Source organism: Giraffa tippelskirchi, chromosome 7 (assembly GCF_054371585.1).
Source record: "Giraffa tippelskirchi isolate mGirTip1 chromosome 7, T2T-mGirTip1v1.2.pri, whole genome shotgun sequence".
NCBI classification, from domain to species: Eukaryota; Metazoa; Chordata; class Mammalia; order Artiodactyla; family Giraffidae; genus Giraffa; species Giraffa tippelskirchi.
The window spans coordinates 154021680-154045279 of NC_137281.1; the positions used below are offsets into that span (position 1 = coordinate 154021680).

Here is a 23600-nt window from a genome sequence, read left to right on the forward strand (position 1 = left end):
CCCAGCAATCCCACTGCTGGGCATATACACCGAGGAAACCAGAATTGAATTTGGTTTTACATCTTGAAAAACATTTGAATGAAGCTCCATTATCATTGTTTTCCAAAACAAAATTGTCCTCAAAAATGTCACAAGAATTAACCTAGATGTTATAGTATACCTGGACTATAATGTGTGTTGGTAGATATGTTTTTTTAATATTATTTATTAATTTGTTTTTGTCCACACCGGTCTTCCTTGCAAGCTTCCTTGCAAGCTTTTCTTTAGTTGCGGGGGCTGCTCCGCAGTTGCGGGGCACAGGCTTCTCACTACGGTGGCTCCTCTAGTTGCAAAGATGAGCTCTAGGGCACGTGGACTTTGGTAGTTGGCGGCGCGTGGACTCGGTAGTCGTGGTTCCTGGACTTGAGAACGGTTGGAACATGGCTTTAACCGCTGCATGACATGGGAGATCCTCCCGGACCAGGGACTGAACTCGTATCTCCCGCACTGGCAGGCGAAATCTTTACCACTAAGCCACCAGGGAAGCCTCGTGGACATATTTTGTTGTTTAGCCTAAATACAAACTCATGATCTCACCTCAGCAATTTTGAGAGACTTTAACGTGAGCATCGTTTCACGATTCATTGATAAGAAGAGGATTACTTTTCCTACTACTGTATCGTCTCATCGTGTGTCATTTATCCAAGGTTCTCTCACTCTACCATACATCTAAATCATCTTGAAATTTATTATTCTACTTTGGAATCATCTGCTGATAATATCCCCTGTATTTTTGAGACTCATTCCTTAGACTAAGCTCTTTGAAGGCAAGACCCATACGATTTTATTCACATCCTTAGCACCTGGAACATTGAAGATGCCTGTGTAAAGTCCTGAGAAAACACTTCAGAAACTTTTCTTGTAGTTCACCAGTAATGAAACCATATTTGACATAACAGAGTTTGTCTCTTTATGGTAGAATCAAGAACACAGCTTAATATTTCTTGGTCTTGTTGTTTGTTTCTTGATTATATTGGAAATCATTAAAAAAGGGTTTCTAAAAGAACTTAATTACAAGTAGAGGATTAGAAATAGAGAAAATCATATGTCAATGATATCAGAAGACGGCAATTACTTCCTCTGTTCCATTTCATGTGTAGAAGCAAAATGTTCCCTTCTCTCCTTCAATAAAAGAAAAAAACAAAAGTGACAAGCATAGAACTCCACTTTCCAACTGTATGTAACAGAACCATTAAAATTATAAAATATTCTTTAAAAACCAGGAATGAGATGCTTTAGTTTGATCTTATGAATTAGAATTTTTATATTAACTTAATAGGAGAATAGACTCTGTGAAATAAGTGAAAAAAATAAAGCACATATAGTGTTATTTTCTTCTTTGCTAATAGGAAGTATTTTAACTGCAAGAGTATTGATTAATGGATTTCTGTAAAAATATATATGCATACACCAGCAGTGATACAATTGGTTTTAGAAAATTAAGGCGTTCACCCCATTCTCCATTAGAATGGAAATCTGCATGCAATCATAATACATATCATAAAACTGAATGTATAAAATCAGGTCACAAACTCTAATAGTAAACCTTTGTTTAAAACAGTACTTAATTCAGGTAAAATTAAGCCTTTTCAAAACTCAGAGTATGATTGGAGTATAATTGCATGTTTAACCCTTTACTGCTCTGCTCCATTGGAGAAAACTTTTGAAAGTTCAACTGATTTTTTTAATGGCAGATTTGGAACGCTGGGTTTCATCATTTAGACACTTATTTATTTCATGAAAAAGCTAGTGCAACATTAAATTAAGTATCTTTATTACGTATTTAGATAAAACATCTAGAATAATTTCAAGATATTTGTCCCAGATTTTATTTTAATTTTTGTTAATTCTTTTCTTAACCACCCTGGCTCCACCCTAAACTTCTCATTTAGTAATCCTTTTATCCCTTTTATTAATGCTGTGTCCACCATAGTCCCAGAATATAATCACAATTTTGCTCCCACGTATTTTTTTAATCATCATTTGATAGTTTAAGGCAGATAGACCAATCATACATTAACCAAGAAGGAACAGATGTGGCTAGTACTCTTCATCCAGTTGATTGTAAAAAATTCAAAGCAAAAAATACTTCTCAGAACATGTTAACATGTTTTAGGCTACCATGGACTCTTACACCATGCAGTTATGAGTAGGAATTCTGCAGTCAGAGTTATAGGGGTGAATCCAAACTATACTACTTAATGGGTGCATCACACTGTGTAATTTACTTTATCTATACATCAGATTTCTCAGCACTCACCTGGGGATGATAATAGCAGCTATACCATTATGTTGTTTTGAATATTAAACAAGTTAATACTTGCGAACCATTTAAAATCATGGTTTTTTTATAGTGAGCTCCCAGTAGCTCTTAGCTATTACTAGCCTGCCTTTGCTCTGAGTACCCCCTGATGCATGCACTGTCCTACATTGTACACTGTCAGTATTTTAGCAACTCAAGATCTGGGAAAATGGTTTTTCTGCATTTGTGTGTCCAACACCTTGTGTTAGCCTGTAACAGTCACTTAGGAAATACATGTTTCAGATGCAATCAAATTTCATGGATTCATCTACAGTCAAATTACATGGACCCATCTACAGTGACTTCTTCATCCTACCAGGGAGATTTTACAACTTCTTCTGTGCCCACCCTGTTTGCCACACTGCTGTCTCAAAGTACTTTTAACACTTTAGTGAAAGTATTAGTCTCTCAGTCGTGTCCAACTCTTTGCGACCCCGTGGACTATAGCCCGCCAGGTTCTTCTGTCCATGGAATTCTCTAGGCAAGAATACTGGAGTGGGTTACCATTCCCTCCTCCAGGGGATTTTCCCAACCCAGGAACTGATTATTTGTCAGTTTACTAGCTTTCTGTTGCAGTGTAGCAAATTATCCCATGTTTAGGAGCTTAAGTCGACATGAGTTTCTTAGGTCTCAGTTTCTGAATGCTGGGAGTTTGGGTGGAGGTGAGCTGAATCCTCTAGTCAGGTCTCACTGCACTGAAATCAAGGTGTTAAGCATGGCCACAGGCTCATCTGAGGCTCAGCAGTCGTCTCCAAGCTCCTTTGCGTTTTGGCAGAATTCATTAACATACCATTGTGTGGCCAACGCTCTGATCCGTTTTCATGCTAGCTCTTGGTGAGGAGCTGCTGTCAGTTTTTAGAGGTCACTCCCAGGTCCTTGTCATGTGGTCTCCTTCTCTTGTAACATGACAGTTCACTCCTTTAATGGCAGCAAACTAGTGTCTGCTGCTCTTGCTTGTCTTCTTCCTCTAATTAGGTCAGACCCACCCAGAATCATCTCCATTTTGATTAACCTGAAGGCAACTGATATAGGGCCTTAATTAAATCTGCAAAATGTTTGCCAGTTATCACAATCATGGGAGTGATATTCCATTAAATTAAAAAAATCCAGTCTACATTCAAAGGGAGGAGGTTATACAGTGTGTGTGTAATCTTGGTGGTCTTCAAATTCTGCTGATCGCACTTTGTACCCTGTGAAATAATAAAATGAAGAAATCACGTACCATTTTCTCCGTATTTCTATCACCTAGTATAGTATCCAGTGGATATTTGTTGAAAAGCAACAACAATGAAGAAGAATGAATGAATGAATATTACTCTTGTGGTAATTCGCTTATGCCAAAGATAACTTTGGGCTTCCCTGATGGCTCAGATGGTAAAGAATCTGCTTGCAATTCAGGAGACCTGGGTTCGATCCCTGGGTCAGGAACATCCCCTGGAGAAGGGAATGGCAACCCACTCCAGTATTCTTGCCTGGAGAATTCCATGGACAGAGGTGCCTGGCAGGGCATGGTACCTGGGGTTGCATAGAGTGGGACACTACTGAGCAACTAACAATACTACTATACTACACTAAAGATAGCTTACATATTGCAAACATATATTGAAACTGCTAATTTTGCTGAGATTTTGGACAGTGAAATATGAGGCATGATTAGTTGCTTCAGTCGTGTCCAACTCTATGAGACCCTATGGACTATAGACCCCCAGGTTCCTCTGTGCCCCCCTCCAGGGGATCTTCCTGATCCACGAATCGAACCTGTTTCTCTTACGTCTACCTGCATTGGCAGGGGGTTTCTTTACCTCTAGTGCCACCTGGGAAGCCCAGTGAAGTATGGTAAAAGTGGTCATTTTGAATGTTTTCCCGGCTTGATTTTAAGCAGCTTGTTACAGTCCTATTTTTCGACATAAATCAAAATCAGTCAGAATTTTTATGGTTTCTCTATATAAACACTTACTAAAATCAGGTAATTTTTTCAAACACATCCTCAAACCATTATCATTGTCTGAAACCCATATCAATCTGAATTCACAACCCCTTTGACTGAAAGTAGGGTTCCGGGATGTTCTAGGAGGTGGCTGGTGTTTAATTGGTTTCACCTCAAAGTATGAGAGGGGCTTTCCTGGTGGCTAAGACAGTAAAGAATCTGCCTCTTATACAGGAGAACCAAGTTCGATCCCGGGTAGGGAAGATCCCCTGGAGAATGGAATGGCTACCCACTCCAGTATTCTTGCTTGGAGAATTCCATGGACAGAAGAGCCTGGTGGGCTACAGTCCATGGGGTCACAAAGAGTCGGACACAACTAAGCAACTAACACTTTCACACTTTCACAGAGTATAACAACTATACATCTATCAACTTTGATAGATGAGTGTGCAGAAATAAATACATAATTTTTATTTATTTGAATATTCCCTAAGAAACATCCAAATGGAATACAACTGAATGCAGATACATTGATAACTGAAAATGAGAAAGGACTAGTTGGACCATATGAATGATATGAACTTCTACTATGTCCTATACCAGGTACATATGACCAGAATTAAACGTATACATTTTAATGTTCCCCAAATTCTAAAGACCTGTTTTAAATTTTTCATTTCTAAGTAGTCGGAACAGCATTTACACACAAGGAGGAGTATTTTAGTTTCCTAGTTCTGATTGCCTTCAGGAGAGTTCTGGAAAATGCTAACTTCATTTTCAGTTTGTCCCTCTTCTCCCTGAGACATTTCTTTTGATCTGATTCTCAGGTCAGGGTAACTATTATTGTTTTATATTTTGCGGGACATTCTGAATCTAAATAACAGTGATATAGACCAAACCAATTTGGGACAATGTTAAAAAAAAAAATAGCACTGTAACACAAATAAAAGAAAAGGCAATAGTGCATTAAAGAGCTTTTTATTCATGCTTTTGCATAATTTTTCTGCATAATAGGCAACTAACCTTTGTTATCCCTCAAGTCCTGTACCTTCAAACTGACTTTCATTCCAAATGGAGGGGACACTGATTTTTTTGTTTTTTGAAGTGCCTCCATTTTGGCCCTTATAAACTTTGCCCTGTGAGATTAATTAGTATTTCCACTGAAGAATATGCATTAGGAGTTCATTTGTGCTGATTTGCACAGAGAAGAAGACTCTTGGCTAAGAATCAATTTACTAGAAGGGTATATAGGTTGCACCATGACTTTTGGTTTAAGATATTATCAAAACGATTTTAAAGAGTGACAGTTACAATGTTGCATGCAATACTTTGAGGAAATGTGGATATTTAGAGAGATCTAGATTCTGCCTCTTCTTACCCACCTATACATTTTTGGAAATGTTCTTCCCAGTAAACTCAACACTACATGACAATGAGTAAATCAAAGCTTCTTAAAAATCCTGCAACATTACTTTATTTCTTAGGTCTTCCCTTGAAACCTTAGTAACTCTGGTTTAGAATAGATTTTTAAATCGGCTTGGAAACTTGAAGTAGTAATCTTTCAGTTCAGTTCAGTTCAGTCGCTCAGTCGTGTCCGACTCTTTGCGACCCCATGAATCACAGCACGCCAGGCCTCCTTGTCCATCACCAACTCCAGGAGTTTACCCAAACCCATGTCCATCGAGTCAGTGATGCCATCCAGCCATCTCATCCTCTGTCATCCCCTTCTCCTCCTGCCCCCAATCCTTCCCAGCATCAGGGTCTTTTCCAATGGGTCAACTCTTCGCATGAGGTGGCCAAAGTATTGGAGTTTCAGCTTTAACATCAGTCCTTCCAATGAACACCCAGGGCTGATCTCCTTTAGGATGGACTGGTTGGATCTCCTTGCAGTCCAAGGGACTCTCAAGAGTCTTGTCACGTTTTTTTAATATCTTCTGCTTCTCTTAGTTCCATACCACTTCTAATACATAGATGGGGCTAATCCCATTGCCAAGCAATTCTTGAAATGAGTACTTAATCTGTATTTTTGAACTGCTTTGGCAAACAAAAATACAAGTTTGGTATCTCAGAAACCTCTTAATAATTTAGCTTGTAGTGTTAGGTCTTTTTTACAAATTCTTTTTCTAGGATTTCTCTTGATTAAAAAGTAGTACTTCTGAACTCTAGATGCACATCAGATCACTTTATTATTATTATTATTTTTGAACAGTGCTCATATCTACTCTTTACTCCATACCAGTCAAATAAGAAATTCTACAGATAGGACCAGATATTAGTATTTTTTAAAGTTCCCTAGAAGCTTTTAATATGAAGACAGGGTTTATAATCTTTGGAATAAGAAGAATGATTTTTCCATGAGTGCACACACAACTGAAAATTACATTGTAATTTATGTGTCCACTTTTGAGTAATGCTTTTATCAAAGATATTTAACATATTCTAAAATATATGAACTCAGTGAATCCAGGAAGACATAGGGAGAATGTGGTGGATTTGTCACTAAGTTGTGTCTGACTCTTACGAACCCATGGATTGTAGCCCACCAGGCTCCTCCGTCCAGGCAAGAATACTGGAGTGGGTTACCATTTCCACCTCCAAGGGATCTTCCTAACCCAGGGATCAAACCCAGGTCTCTAGCATTGCAGGCAGATTCTTTACCAACTGAGCCACTAGGGAAGCTCTAGGGAGAAGGTAAGATGTTTTCTATGCAGTTCTAAAGGTGAGACAAATCAAGAACAAGTTCTCGGGCTCTGATGACTAAGTTATGAGAATCCTTTCTCAATGTTATCCAAATACAATGATTTATAGTAAATAAGACTACAGGGATCCATAAAAACTAAGAGCAATTTAATATATCTAGCTCGGTAGTCTTCCAACTGGGACACACACACTTCTGAAAGTACACAAAGACTTTTCAGACAGACAGTCTTTAGAAAATAATTTCTCAGACTGCCAGTTTCCACATACATTTTTCCCTAAAATGTATCTTCGAGAGAATGGTACCCACAATGTGCCACTTCTCCTTTCACACCAATTCTCTTATTGTATTAAAGAGAGTCAACCTCCCACATGGCCTGAATCTTGCTTTCACAGTGCATTGGGCTGGTGTAGACACACACAAAAAGTGCTGTTTAAGAGGATAGAGCTCCTGAGTGAGAGTTCCTGGAAATAAAGCAAAAGCAAAGAGAGATTCTGTAGAAATAGTAACTGGTTTTATGCAAGAAACACTCATGGCAATTATGTCAGTTCTCTTTATTTTTCTTTCTATCTATCCATCCATCGATCCATCCATCCATTAGATTTATATTTTAAAAGTGAAATGATTGTCACATAGAACTGTATTAGCTCATTTATTGAACTTGAAAGAAAAGCTCATAAGGGTGTATTTTCTACAGAAAGTCTGATCTAATGACTTAATGATGAGGTCTAACTTACTATTGAAATTATGTGGCAACACACATTCTCCATAAAGGGAATTAACTCAATCAGCCCCTTCAAATTTTGATGAAGGTATATTTAAATTAATATGCAGACTATTCATGGGAGAATTCATATTTTATTAATTACAATCTCATGAAAATTGTTAAAATGCCAACCTAAACTGTTTGAAGACCACAGGTCTAGCTCATGCTACATTGGGAGGCTGATACAGATGGGATTTTGGGGTGTTAGTAAAATGCATAAGTAAATCCAAATGAGATGGACTTTGCTAAAAAATAAGAATTTTGTTTTTTTAGGCTTTGAGTTTGCTAAAGAGTAGCTAGGGTATTGCTGACGTACAAAGACTGGAAATTGAAAATTAATGAAATGCTTATCAATCTGTGTAGCCTATCTGTTCTAGTCAGTTGCATCTACAAGGAAGGAAACATCAAAGCTCATTTTCAAAAGTGAATGCCTTTAAGAATAAGTTTGTGGATAGCAACTGAGGCAGACTACTGGGCATCAGTGTTGCCCTGGTCAAGCAGGTGACACGTTGGCTTCCTCTTGCACAGAGCTTCTTAAGTGCCAGTGCTGGGAGTTTGCTCAGAAACTGGGATAAGTGCCTCTCTCCCTTTTATATTAATGCTATTAAAATGGTTTTCAAATAAAATTATGCTATTTGCATAATTTCAGAGAAATAATAACTTTGCTTTCATTTATTCTCTTCCCCTTTCCACAGGCTGTGGAACTGGGCCAGGATATATATTTGAGCAATAAATATTAAGCTTTATTCAGAATCATCGTTGCTCCCCAGCAGTCCCTAAGGATGAATTTTCCTGTTGTAGCTTCCTTTGTGCTTCTTTTAAGTTGTCTAGCAGGTAAGGCTTGGCTGCTGAAAGACTGTTAGACACATATCTCTGAATCTCAGTGGTGGACACAAATTGGATATAAGCTGTGAGTCCAATGACATATATGAAGACTCTAGAGCAGTGGATGACACATTGTACAGGCTCAACAAAATTAGGGTCCTTTCCTTAATCTCTCCTTTTCTATGGCAATTCAAAAATATTTTAGAAAAAACTTTCAAGGTGAAGCACACGTATAACAGCATTATTTCTAACAGCAAACATCCAACACAGTAAATGTTCAACCACAACTGAATGGCTAATTCTGGCAAGACAAAATTTTATCCTTAAAATGATGTACATTGACCTTTTAATGATAGGAAAATACATAGGCTATAATTCTGAGTAATAAAGCAGGATTCTGAATGGCAAATACATTATGACATCAAATACATGGATAAAGAAAAACCTGGATCAAAACGTCTTTCAGTTAACAATAAGGCCTCCCTGGGTAGTGAGATTTTGCATGACTACTGTTATCTTCTCTGTAGTATTTGAGAATATCTTCCAAAAATTCCAGAGGAAAGGAAGATCATCTTTATGTTGAAGAATGAATCACTTGATTAAACAGATATTCTAAAACCAGCCAATTTGCTGATGTTCTCCAGAAGGAGGGATTTTCCTGATGATAAGTTCTTCACTCTTTCACTGAAATAGTCACCTTTCTGCCAAACTCCTCAGCTATCTTTAGGACAAGCATAGTGGATATATTATTTTAAAAGTCCTCACTCCCTTAGCCATGCCTAATTTGGGAGAGGAAGGAGCTTCTTTTCAGGCTCCTCAAAATCTTGTTTTATCTAATAAGCTGTTTTTCTTAGGACTTTCTATGTCTTTCTTCATGATTAGAAGTCTCATCTTGATTCCTGGGAATCTCACTGTTATTTCCAAACACACCTCCTTCACTGAGGTATACAATATTTTAAAATCAGGGCTTGCTGAAATTGAACCTTGTTTGTTTGTTTTTTAAAACAACAGTCCTTATTCAAGGACATTTGAACTATTTACTAATTATACCCTACTGTGGAAGGAAGCTTCTCATGTTGAAATCCAGCTTCTGAATCTAATAAATTCTGTCTCTTCCTCAGTAAATAAATGACAACTGTAGCTGGAGAGATACATATTTCACTGATCTTGGTCAAATAGAAAAATTAAACTTGGCTACCAAATATAATCAATGCAAGGCTTCCTGCCAAGGTACAATCAGAGACTCATGACAAGTTACAAGCTTCTCTAGATCCATCCTCACTTCCCAAGGATATGTAGGCAACTCTCTGCCTCTTCTCTTTTATCCTTCCTTTTAAAAATCCATCTATTTATCTTAGATCATTATGAATATATCTCTGAAGCTCTCTGTGTCTGAGACTTAGAAACAAATCAATTTCCTGCTAAGAAAACCATACTGCGTAATAATGGCTTTAGGTTAATAATACAGTTTGTGTAGTCAGTGTTCCAAAATGTTTAAACACATTTCCTAACAAAAATTACAAGTGGCATCAATCTATAAATAATAATTCATAATAAAGAATTACCATTTTTTACTGAGTGATTAAAAAAAAATATGTTAGCCTGTAGGTCATGCATGTGTGCATGCTAAGTCACTTCAGTTGTGTCCGACTCTTTGCGACCCTATGGGCTGTAGCCTGCCAGACTCCTCTGTCCATGGGATTCTCCAAGCAAGAATACTGGAGTGCGTTGCCATGCCCTCCTCCAGGGGATCTTCCCAACCCAGGGATCAAACTCACATCTCTTATGTCTCCTGGGTTGGCAGGTGTGTTCTTTACGTCTAGCACCACCTGGGAAGCCCAGCCTATAGATCAGCTGCTGCTGCTACTGCTGCTAAGTCGCTTCAGTCGTGTCCAACTCTGTGCGACCCCATAGATGGCAGCCCACCAGGCTCCCCCATCCCTGGAATTCTCCAGGCAAGAATACTGGAGTGGGTTGCCATTTCCTTCTCCGATGCATGAAAGTGAAAAGTGAAAGTGAATTCGCTCAGTAGTGTCCGACTCTTTGCGACCCCATGGACTGCAGCCCACCAGGCTCCTCTGTCCATGAGATTTTCCAGGCAAGAGGACTGGAGTGGGTTGCCATTGCCTTCTCTGGAAGTACTCTTAAAACACTACTAAATTAGCATCTTAAGGATGTTAAAATCCTCTTCTGTAGGGAGAATATTTACATACTGACACATAACTAGAAAACAACTCAATTATAACCAGGAAAAGAACAAACAAACAACAACAAAAAAAAAACATTAAAGACTGAATATTTTGAATTTAAAAATCCAACATGATTTGTTACATTACACAAAAGGGAGGCGGAAAAGGAGAACGAAGATGTCCATCCCTAAGGAACCTCCTACCCAAAGCCCAGAGACCTACTCTGTGGGACTGAGCACCTCCAGGTCGGAGGAGGCTAGAAAGATACCTCAGGGCCTGTATCCTGAAGCAAGGTTGGGAGGAGAGGCAGACATGTTACCCTGAGATCAACTAGTTCAATGGGACTTGTCCATCAGCTGGATGACTTGTGCAGAGACCCAACACCACGGCCTTGAACCAGACATCCGAGTTCGATACGGATTCAACAGACCTCATTCAGTATAGATCAGCTAGGTCTAAATAATATAATGTCACAGGTGAATGAAAGCATATTTGTTTTTTCCCCTGCATTTTATTGGTTATCCGTAAAGAAAGGAATGTAGAAAGAGCTTAAGTGGATTTTTCTGAGTTTTTGAAACTCAGGGTACTTATTGACAGGAGGGATTTACTTATGGTCTATGGAGTGGAAATTTTATGTGGTTGCCTGGGGAGAGAAGGCAGGGGAGACATACTGAAGTGGAGTACAGTATGGATATTGTTCTCTAGTCCAACTGCAAGTAATAGAACCCATGTCTCACAGAAAGAAAAGTGCTTCTGGAATAAATGTAAGGGGTCTCCATTCTCTAGAATCCATATATGACTCAGAGGAAAAGGCAATATTACTTTGAGACAGAGGTAAATGGTACAACACATTGCTTTCTAGAGAGAGACACTTTATGACATTTATGTATGGGATTCAGAATCACAGTGAGAATGGAAAATAGCCATGACGCATTTAACAGCTATAGCATTGCAGCTTTGGTGGCCATGGGAAACAGTCCTCTAGATGGGAGGACACACAGTGTTTCCTTGAAGAGCAGCACCAGCTGTGAACTGTCCAGCAAGAGAAAGGATGTGGGGCAATGTATCTGGCCACTAGCGTGTGTGAGACAAGCCTGGGCTTCTCATAAATGCCTGATGAGGCTTCATCTTCATGGACAAGTGAAAGCTTGTGGTATCTAATGTAGGAACTCCATTCTTATTCACAGATTCCTGAGGCTGATGGCCATTGATTTTCCACAAATTTCTGGTGAAAACCTTGATTTTTTTCCCAACATTTGCAGTCCTATAGTGAATGCAATAGTGTTGTCATGGTAATACAAATGAATTATAACTTAGAGAGACCAATAAATTGCCCATTCTCACCCAGCTAGCAGATGGTTGGGCTGGGTTTGAAACTCAAAACTTTAATTGTAGATCACAAATGTTTTCACAGTACATAATAGATCTTTATGTAACATTTTTCTGATTGAAAGACAAAGATGCTATGTCTTCATATTCCAGGATTATTTCTAGGATTAATTCAGAAATATTCCCTTCTTTTGCATGAGTATACCTTTTACTCTCCCCAAAAGGAATAGCAATGGTGGTTATAAAGTAGGTAAGACAACTGTACATTTTCAAGGTCAAAACAAGGAACCAATTTAAACAGAGGGAGGTAAGAAATTACATGTGCAGTTTAGCTCAAACATAAGACTCTTGCTGATCACTTCTGTTTTCCACTGTGCTTCATTACCCATGTAACAGGACTATTCTCTGGTTCATCATGGCAACTTGGATTTTCAGGACCTGTTTCACTGCCAACTCCTCTGATACTGAATCTGGGAGACTACTGAAGCCAAGTCTTTCACTTTCCACAAATACAGGAATTTCACATATTTTAAAAGTACAGGTATGCTGAACCAGGGCCAGAAATAATTTTTAATTAATATACAACTAAAGAAGCTGAGTCTGAAATATGATGAGTTTGGTACAAGGTCATATAGCTAACAAGAGACAGAGTTGGCAATATCTCTTAAGATGTAGTTAGAGCCTTCTGTATCTTCCTGAACATCAACGTTTAATCAAGTCAAACTACCCATTTGGCCAGAGAAAATTCATGCATTCAGGGAAGTTCATTCTGTATCCTATTCAGTCATTTCATTAAGGAATTTTTATTACCAACCAATGAAGATTATACCCCTAAGAGCTTCCTGATTTAGGTCCCTACCCTTTTTCTACAGTTCAAGTCTAGGCAATGTGGCATGGCCTTCTAATTCTTTCTCTACTTAGAAAAGTTAGCATTCTTATGCACACTTTGTTTGTTCACTGTTTTGTGTTTGTAAAGTGCAAGCTTGTTATTTTCCTGGAGAATGTTGTAATGTTCATTAGCTGAGAAACAAGGCATTAACTGTGATGATCTTACAGTGGCTCTGCTGCTGCTGCTGCTAAGTCGCTTCAGTCGTGTCCGACTCTGTGCGACCCCATAGACGGCAGCCCACCAGGCTCCGCCGTCCCTGGGATTCTCCAGGCAAGAATACTGGAGTGGATTGCCATTTCCTTCTCCAGTGCATGAAAGGGAAAAGTGAAAGTGAAGTCGCTCAGTCGTGTCCGACTGACTCTTAGCGACCCCATGGACTATAGCCTACCAGGCTCCTCTGTCCATGGGATTTCCCAGGCAAGAGTACTGGAGTGGGGTGCCATTGCCTTCTCCGTACAGTGGCTCAGTAGGGTCAATAAGAGTCCTTTATGAAGTAAAAAGATTAACAGTAGTCTGTATTATTTGTTTTGTTTTAAATAGTCATCAATTTGTACAGAGAGGCTATTAAAAAGTATAGTAAATGAATTGATAGTTAATGTTCCCAACATCCATTGCCACTTTGTTAGCAAGAACCTCAATTTTCACTTGAGAAATCTACCCTATTTAACCCTTAACTCATGCTGTCCAAATGGACTTCGTTCCCACATGACCTGGTCAGGTCAGGAAGTGCATTGCATTTTCCTGGCCAGTGATTGGGGCTTAGGCATGGTAGGGATATATCCAGCTTCTATGAGAATGACTAGGAATTTTGTAGGCTTATCTTGAAAGCAGAAATATCTTTTACTGATGATACTAAATATGAAAGGGTATGAGACTGAGGCTATTACAGACATATGGTCATCAGATAGCAATAGTCAATGGCACTGGGGAACAGCCAAGTGAAGCCTGAGAACAGAGTCAATAGAGAGAAGGCCAACTCAGGAGAACCTAAGTCCTAGTGGCTTAGAACCTAAGTCCTAGAGCCCTGAACCAAGATCCTTTTGATTTTCACCTACTTGAATTAGGATTGTTTTTTTCCCTAAATCATCAAGAGTTTGCAGTGTGTCTGTATTCTGGTTAGAAATAAGTAATCTTAACTCATAAAATAAGGAAACTAAAGTTACTTACAGGTTGGATAAATGTGTGTTTATCCATCAAGGCAAATTTCATTGTACCTGATGATTCTTCCACCTCTAATAAAAAGTAATTGTTGAATATTTTAGATAAGTGGCTGTCATTCTGAGATACTCGAATCTTGTTATTCCATTTCTTTCAGGTTGTCTGTTCAGAATAGACAAATTATAGTTTTTACAATTTTATTTCTCAGTTATATTATCACTAGAACTATTTATTAAAGATTTCGCCATCAATTTTGAGAACATTCAAAGACATAATTCAATTTTTTATTAAGAGTTCTACATCAAAAGCATAGCAATAACTTACATTTGCAAACATTTATAAGGAACTCTTATGAGAAAACATTTCTCCCCATTCAAAGAAAGAAATGACAATAAGTAGGTGATTTTAGAATCTGCCAAACTGGATATGTAGTAGGTGTTGCTTATATTTATAAACTCATGGAATATATTTGGTTGAAGAGACTGCTTATAGGTTCTTAGTGGAAGATCACTAAGTGGGAATGCTAGGTGAATATGAGGAAAGACAAGAGAATTTAATATGTGCTTATGTGCTAAGTCACTTCAATTGTGTCTGAGTCTTTGCAACTCCATGGACCATAACCTGCCAGGCTCCTCTGTCCATGGGATTCTCCAGGCAAGAATCCTGGAGTTGGTTGCCATACCCACTTCCCCAGGTCCATGGAATTGCAAAGAGTCAGACATGACTGAAATGACTTAGCATGTACGCACATATTAAATTCTCTTGTCTTTCCTCATATTCACCTAGAATTCCCAAAACTCTAATAGTGACAACTGTGCCTAGGTGGAAAAGGATTGAATCATACACTTATTGCCAGCTTCAGTCCTAGGAACCAAAGCATCATTAGAGTTCAACAGTCTTCACAAAATGTTTAGTTCAGTTCAGTTCAGTCGTTCAGTTGTGTCTGACTATTTGTGACCCCATGAACCGCAGCACGTCAGGCCTCCCTGTCCATCACCAACTCCCAGAGTTTACCCAAACTCATGTCCATTGAGTCAGTGATGCCATCCAACCATCTCATCCTCTGTCGTCCCCTTTTCCTCCTGCCCCCAATCCTTCCCAGCATCAGGGTCTTTTCCATTGAGTCAGCTCTTCGCATCAGGTGGCCAAAGTATTGGAGTTTCAGCTTCAACATCAGTCCTTCCAATGAACACCAAGGACTGATCTCCTTTAGGATGGACTGGTTGGATCTCCTTGCAGTGCAAGGGACTCTCAAGAGCCTTCTCCAACACCACAGTTCAAAAGCATCAATTTTTCGGCTCTCAGCTTTCTTTATAGTCCAACTCTCACATCCATACATGACTACTGGAAAAACCATAACCTTCACTAGATGGACCTTGGTTGGCAAACTAATGTCTCCACTTTTTAATATGCTGTCTAGATTGGTCATAACTTTCCTTCCAAGGAGTAAGCGTCTTTTAATTTCATGGCTGCAATCACCATTTGCAGTGGTAGCCTTGAAATTAAATTGCCCCTTTTTTCCTATGCTTGAAATTGGAATATGATGGGATTCTAAAGGAAAAAAAAGTTAGTTCTATACAACACAAACATACTTCAGGTGAAATGCACCTGAAGGATAATCAGTATAGATCTAAAAGAAACAGGAATCTTAAGGTAATTCTCCTAAAAAGAAAAGAAAAATCTCTACTTGCCCTTTGGAAATTATCCCATTTCTGTGACTCAGGTTAAATATTTGATGCCTTAGCAGTTTCAATAATTCCAGAAGCTCTTAATACAAAGTACAAGAACCACAGGGAAGGCAGTACATTGCGTATTTCTTTAAGATGAAGCAACAATGTGCCAGCATCTGCCTGAGATGCTTCAGCACTGTCATCGTGTTAGTTGTTTGATAGAAAGTTTCTGAATTTAAGGCCACGTGGGAACATTCTATAAAAGCCTTCAAGTATAATTGCTAAAGTGTTCACACATCCAAGATAAATTAATGCCCTTGGAAATGAGAACAATACTTATGACTTGAAATATACTTTTGCCATTACTATAAAAACAAAAGTTATTTCTTACATGCACTTCTTTAATTTCTAAAGTAATAAATAATCTCTGAAAATGCTGAAAAGCTCCAAATGGAAAAAAAAGTTTATAATATCATTACCTAGAGGGACCTGTTTATAATATTTTTTAATTTGACTTCAGTCTTTTACCTATTGTACTTCCATGTAAATGAGTTTCACTGTGTGATAGCTTGTATGTAAAAAAACTCAAGTACATATTGTTTTGTATTTTGTTTTTCTTATTTACATGAGAAGGCCCAAGTTCATGAATACCAGTTGATCACATGGTTTTTAATGGATACTCACTACACACATGCATACACACACACACACACACATACAGCTTCCCAGGTAGCTCTAGTGGTAAAGAATCCGCCTGTCAATGCAGGAGATGCAAGAAATATGGGTTCAATCTCTGGGACGGGAAGATCGCTTGGAGAAGGAAATGGCAGCCTACCTCTGTATTTTTGTCTGGGAAATCCCATGGACAGAGGAGCCTGGTGGGCTATAGTCCATGGGGTCACAGAGATCTGGACATGGCAGCACAAACACACACAGAGCACACACACACGTACTTAAACAATCGTATGTTGTACGCTTAGACTTTTCCAGAGTTCCCCATAATGAGGTAACTCATATCAAGCATCCTTTCTTTCTCTGATACTGAAATTATTTTTATAAATTTAAAATTTGCATCTTATAGCAAATCAGAAGGTATCAGTGGTGTTGAATTTCAGTAGGAATATCCCAAGAATATTTTCACTGTTTATTTGTTGATCAATTTGCTTCTCTTATTAGTATATAGTAACTGGTTGATTTTTTGCTTATTTCCTTCACTAGACTCTAAACTCCTTGAGAGCAAGAACTATGTTTTTCTTTTTTTTTTTCAGCCCACCATTACGTCAGTAGCATCCCTCATAATACATAGCACATTGCAAGGCTTCAATACTTATTATTGAGAAAGTGGGAAAAGCACAGACTAAGTTTTCTGAGACAATAAGGACTATGATAATAAGAATGTTTCAATGGTAAAATCACGTGTTAAGACCTATTTTTTAGATACTACCGTGTTTTAAGTACATTACTGTATTTAACACAGGAGACTGATGCATTTATTACAGTTCATTTTACAGATGAAGAAGTACAGTCAAGCACATTAACCAACAAGTTTACAGAGATACTGAGTGGAAGATTCATGACGCAGCATACGGTTATCCAGTTCAAAGTCCACGTTCTCAATGACCATGCGGTACTGGGGGTTTTTGTATTGTATTAGCATACCTATTCCCAAGCTACTTCAAGAGATTTAAATTGATATAACTTACTAAATGTTTCTATATGTAGATAAGTTTCATAAACAAATAATTAAATGAAATTAGATGCATTTTCTCTTGGCAAATACTGAAAACATGTCCTACACTATTGTGCATAGTAAGCCATTATCCCTGCTCTTTCTGCACCTACCCCCTGGTCCCTCAGCTTCTTCCTTTTCAAGATGTGCTATAGTGGTACCGTTACATATTATACTGAATCTCCATTGTTTCAGATATATGTCCCTGTTTATGTAAGGCTGGAATGTAACAGAAATGAAATGCCAATTTTTGTTGTAATTTTTTTTTCTCTCTCCTTATATAATCTGAAAACTTCTCACATTAGAGCATAAGTGTATATAATTTAAGACTAATTCCAATTCTGAGCACACATGAAGTCTGCCTCGAATCCCACTGAGAGTCTCCACATTTTTTCATTTAGCATTAATGTATTAGTGTTGTCACACTTATGTAACCATAAAATTTACAGTCGAATAGGTAGGATTAGCAGAAAGAGCAAATGCATGATTCATATCAAATCAATGTATTTTGATTTGCTTATCATTTGCATGCAGAAGGAGAATATCAACATTTCTAGAAAAACTAGTCACAGAAAAGAATTTCCCACCATGCAATGTGTGAGAGCCATGAGCTTTTGATGTCTTGTGTTACTGTCCCCACTGCAGGATCTTAGGTTGCTTCTGTACTCTCTTAAAATTTCAAGATTTAATCCAATGAATCCTCTGGATTTTTCTTTTCTGCCCAAAGATCCAGTCAGCTGTATTGGTCTAGGAGGTTTCTTGGTAAAGAAAAATCATCCACAAATACAATGTCATCAGTGGACCTACCAAGCAGTTGATGGGTCATTGTGAGGCCATAGCTCAAGATTAAAGTTTTGTGGCCATTTATCCTTACTGCTATCCCAAAATAATGTGTTTGGGAGGGGTTATTAATAGAAGGATTAATCAAGATTTATTAAATAACTTTATATTGAAGAGTGTTATAAAAATATTGTTTGAGCAAGTTGCCTGTGATTAGTTTCCACATATTACTTCAGAGTGAGTAGAGTGAAGGTAACACAGTTCACTCTTGGTTCCTAGGTGTCTATGCTGCTAAGTTGCATCAGTCGTGTCTGACTCTGTGCGACCCCACAGACAGCAGCCCACCAGGCTCCGCCGTCCCTGGGATTCTCCAGGCAAGAATACTGGAGTGGGTTGCGCACTTTATTATGTCTACTAGTCTAAGAAGGCCTGGTAAAGGCAGCTCTGTGACTGAAGTAACCCCTCTTTAGAGAGCCTCATTAATTTGTAAATGTACTGGGCATGTTGGGGGGCTACTCCCACCTCCCCTGAGAGGAAGGTTTCAGGAGGGTGACTTCCACTAGCCCCTCTAGACAAGCAGGTAAGAGGTCTGTAACTGGGAATTATACTTGTCTCGTCCCATAGACTAGCAAAATCTAGACCTGACTTGATTCATGTTGGGAAGTTAAGAACTATTTTGGTGGTGGTTTCAGGGTTGTGTGAAACATTGTATTCCAACACTCAGACTCTCATTTTGGGACTGAAGCACTGATTTCTGCAGCTGCTGAGAGGGTTGATGCCCGCAAGCATGGGTCTAGGCCCAGAGGGTCTCCTTCTGGAGATTATCTGAGTTTGAGAGAGATATTTTGCCTAAGGTCAGGCCTGATCCAGTGACTGGTTGACATGGGGATGGAGGCCTAGTATCTCACACCAGTTGGGTGTGAGATATCTCACACCTGGTATCTCACACCACTCTGCCATGCTGTCCCAAATCCAGCACTCTATCCAGACTCGCTTTCTCAGAGTCTGTTTCCTGAGGAACCCAACATGCCTCAAAGACACAGGAGAAAAAGAAGGTAATAGGTTGCCTTTCATTCTGCAGAACAAGCCATCTCTCAGTCAAAAAGATTTTTCTAAGTTGGTCAAACTGCATGAGAAAGGACTTCTATTAGGATTTGGGTTCAAAGTCTTCAGAGTCATAGACAGAATTCATCTGCTAGTCAATATTCACTGCACAAATAGTTTCCCAGTAGATATCATGAAAAAAAAAAGTATCTAAAAAAGGAGAGAATTAAAAAAAAAAAATTTCGGATGTCATAGCAATGATGGAAATTTTAATGTTACTTTTAGCACATACAATCACTACCCCCACCTCCCAGTAAAAGGTATTATTTGCAAATATCCATTTTTTTCTCTTCAACTTCATCTTTCTGTTCCCTCTGCATGGAGCATCTTCCACCTCTCAGCTACATCTGTCTGTCTTTTAAAATCTGTCTCATTGTGACCCCTTTCTAAGATGGGTTTGATGCCCTGTCCCTGTATTCCCAGAGCATCATATACTCCGAAGCCTCAATGTGAATGTGTTGTTACGTATGTCTACTGTGACTCCTCCACTAGACTTCTAGCCCCCAACAGCACGCCTGAGAGTAAGCATGCAATCTTTTGAGGTAGACTCTTTGTGACATTCCTGTTTGCCACTCCTTATATATTTCCTGTAGATACTGTGAATCCTACAGAGGATGCTTATTGAGTAGTGTTAGAGAGCCCTAAATATCTAAAAATATGATACTGTGTGGTATATTCTCTAGAGAAACTTTCTGAACGTCAGTTACCTACTATTAAAATGTTGTTATGCTTTTCATATCCTTGTGTTCTCAACTATATCATTAGACTCTTAATTATAAACTGTTGTTGTATTGGTGCATTTTATTCTGCAAAATAGATTGCAAGCTTTCTATGGACAAGGTCAGAAATTGACATTCCATGTTTTCCTCTGCTTGATTAGTACCCCATTAAATCCACAGCAGAATTTTCATTTTGTAATTTATTGTTTGAGCAGATGTAATGGAATATCTTTTATTTTCTTTCATAAATATAAATATCATCCAAAATATCTGTACTTAGGATAACATAAGAACTTTATTTCTGTTGTTAACAAAGGAAAAATTGCTTTGGTATAAACATTTTTCTTAAGTTTCTGCAATCTCCATTTATTTCACCAAGACAAAATAGTCACAGATAAAAGCTATTTTTTTCCAAAATGTGTCAAATGATTTCTTACACAAAAATATTGCTGATTGTATTAGTTTTTTGTGAAAAACTTCATTAGTGACAATTTTATTTTGTAATTTACCTAGAAGTCTATGAATACTGCAATATGAAGGCTTTAATACTCTTCAAATTTGCTTCCCTAATTATGGTAAATATCATTAGCTGTGATTTTACATATTCATGGCTTCAAGATAATTATATGTGAGCTAGTCTGATCTTTATTTTGGCATTTCTTAAAAGGAACCAATGTGGTAAGAAGGTACAGTTTGTAAATGCAACTATATATACTATATTTATGTTATGAAAGAACACATGTTTGAAGGGTCTTAACAGCTTTCAGTTGCTCTTTCCTTATACAGAAGAGATATTACCCAAATTAAGACCCTGAGGGATGGGATGGGGAGGGAGGTAGGAGGGTGGTTCAGGGTGGGGGACACATGGACACCCATGGCTGATTCATGTCAATGTATGGCAAAAACCACTACAATATTGTAAAGTAATTAGTCTCCAATTAAAATAAATAAATAAATTTAAAAATAATAATAATAATAATAATAATAAAACCAGGAACCTGAATAAAAGTAAAAACAGACTCTGAGCAGTCAAATTAAAAGTCACATACTTTCACGTTCATGTCACTCTTGAAGACAGTCATTGCAAGTCCATTCATACAATTTGAAAGGCTCTAGTGCTTAGAGTCCCAGTCACACAACATAAAAAACACCACAGCAGAATGAATAGAAGTATCAATAGAAGAAGCTGAATCAGCGTGCAATAAAAACCCACATGGCAGGCAGACCCCAAGTTGGGGAATTGTAAATAAGAAAAGGATAGGTATAGGCACATGGACCCCAGAGGAGTCACTTAGTACTATGAATGTGAAAGAAAGAAAGTGAAAGTCGCTCAGTCATGTCCAATTCTTTGTGACCTCATGGACTGTGGCCTGCCAGGCTCCTCTGTCCATGGGATCCTCCAGACCAGAATACTGGAGTGGGTAGCTGTTCCATTCTCCAGGGGATCTTCCCAACCCGGGGATCGAACCCGGGTCTCCTGCATTATGGGTGGATTCTTTACAATCAAATACTATATATATGCCTAATGATAAGTTCAGTTCAGTTGCTCAGTTGTGTACGACTCTTTGCAACACCATGGACTGCAGCACGCCAGGCTTCCTTGTCCATCACCAACTCCTGGAGCTTACTCAAAGTCATGTCCATCAATTCGATGATGCCATCTAATGATCTCATCCTCTGTCATCCCCTTCTCCTTCCACCTTCAATCTTTCCCAGCATCAGGGTCTTTTCCAATGAGTCAGTTCTTCCCATCAGGTGGTCAAAGTATTGGAGTGTCAGGTTCAGCATCAGTCCTTCCAATGAATATCCGGGACTGATTTCCTTTAGGATGGACTGGTTGGATCTCCTTGCTGTCCAAGGGACTCCCAAGAGTCTTCTGCAACACCACAGTTCAAAAGCATTAGTTCTTCAGTGCTCAGCTTTCTTTATGGTCCAACTCTCACATCCATACATGACTACTGGAAAAACCATAGCTTTGACTAGATGGACCTTTGTCATCAAAGTAATGTCTATGCTTTTTAATATGATGTCTATGTTTGTCATAGCTTTTCTTCCAAAGAGCAAGAGTCTTTTAATTTCATGGCTGCAGTCACCATCTGCAGCGATTTTGGAGCCCCTCCAAATACAGTCTGTCACTGTTTCCATTAGTTCCCCATCTATTTGTCATGAAGTGATGGGATTGAATGCCATGATCTTCGTTTTCTGAATGCTGAATTTTAAGCGAACTTTTTCACTCTCCTCTTTCACTTCCATCAAGAGGCTCTTTAGTTCTTCTTCATTTACAAACAATTAATAATAATATAATTTTACATTCAAAAAGTGTTTTTAATAGATGCTCAGAGCTGATGGTCAGTGTCCATTTTGATTGGGTATTCTTATTTCCCTACCAGGTTTTGAAGTCTTTAGTCTTATCACTGCTTGTGTTACCTCTTTACCTTTGAGTAAAGTCTGTCCCAAGTTGCTCTCTGTTGCAATTAGAATTATATAATAAGCAGGTTATCTTGGTCCTTATGGTTTTTATACCAATTACTATGTAGGGTGACAGGATAAGTTTAAACCCAATAGAAAGCAGTATGTCTCACAGGTGTAGTGGGAGAGATAGGTTGATGTTCCCCAAAAGCTCGTGCTCCTGGGACATTAACAGAATATTTGCTAGGGAATGGCTGCCCAGCCAACGGCTCATTCTCTTCTCCCTGCTTTCAGTAATTTCCTCTTCCCCGCCTGACCCCCCTCATGTCTTACTCCCTCATTTGCATTACTTCCAGGCTTAAGTGTTGGAAGTATGCCTGCTCCATATTGCCGTACTCCTATTTCCTATTCACAACCCTAGATGGCATAACATACAATGGGAGCCTCCTCAGTGTCTCAGATGGTAAAGCATCTGCCTGCAATGCAGGAGACCCAGGCTTGACCCCTGGGTCAGGAAGATCCCCTGGAGAAGGGGATGGCTACCCACTCCAGTATTCTTGGCTGGAGAATCCCATGGACAGTGGAATCTGGTGGGCTCCAGTCCAATTGGTTGCAAAAAGTCAGACATGACAGAGCGACTAGCCCTTTCACTTTTTTTTTTTTTTTTTCCACTGTAGAAGCACTAGTGAATACTTGAGATGCAGATGGAGAATCTGAATATCTGAAATTCCAGGTGGAAATCCAGTTGCAATCCAGAAATAGAAGTACGGTACTGCGTGAGCGAGGAATTTGTTCTAGCGTATCAACAATGTAAGTTTGGACTTTACACCGTATTGTTTGGAATTTATTTCTTAAAGTAGCTGGTTTTTAACTAATACTCATTCTGTCTAATTAGATAGCAAATCTTTTTTCAGAAGCTTCTAGCAGACTTCTTGTAAGCAATTTGCAAAGACAGGGATATATGCCCAAACCCGTAGGAAGATAAACAAGTTTATAGATTTAAAACTCATTTATTTAGCACCAGGCAATAGGCTAGAGATAACACATCTCTAACATGCAGTACAACT

General features: G+C 38.6%; 1 long non-coding RNA gene across 1 annotated transcript in view; it reads left to right on the forward strand.

The window, feature by feature from the left end:
- Positions 1-404: 404 nt before the first annotated feature.
- Positions 405-23600, forward strand: part of LOC145513675 (uncharacterized) — a 49764-nt gene continuing 26568 nt past the window's right edge. The window contains exons 1-4 of the long non-coding RNA XR_014059689.1: positions 405-1215; positions 8428-8566; positions 12472-12616; positions 17292-17419. This is a non-coding gene — a long non-coding RNA (uncharacterized LOC145513675). The remainder of the gene's footprint in view (positions 1216-8427; positions 8567-12471; positions 12617-17291; positions 17420-23600) is intronic.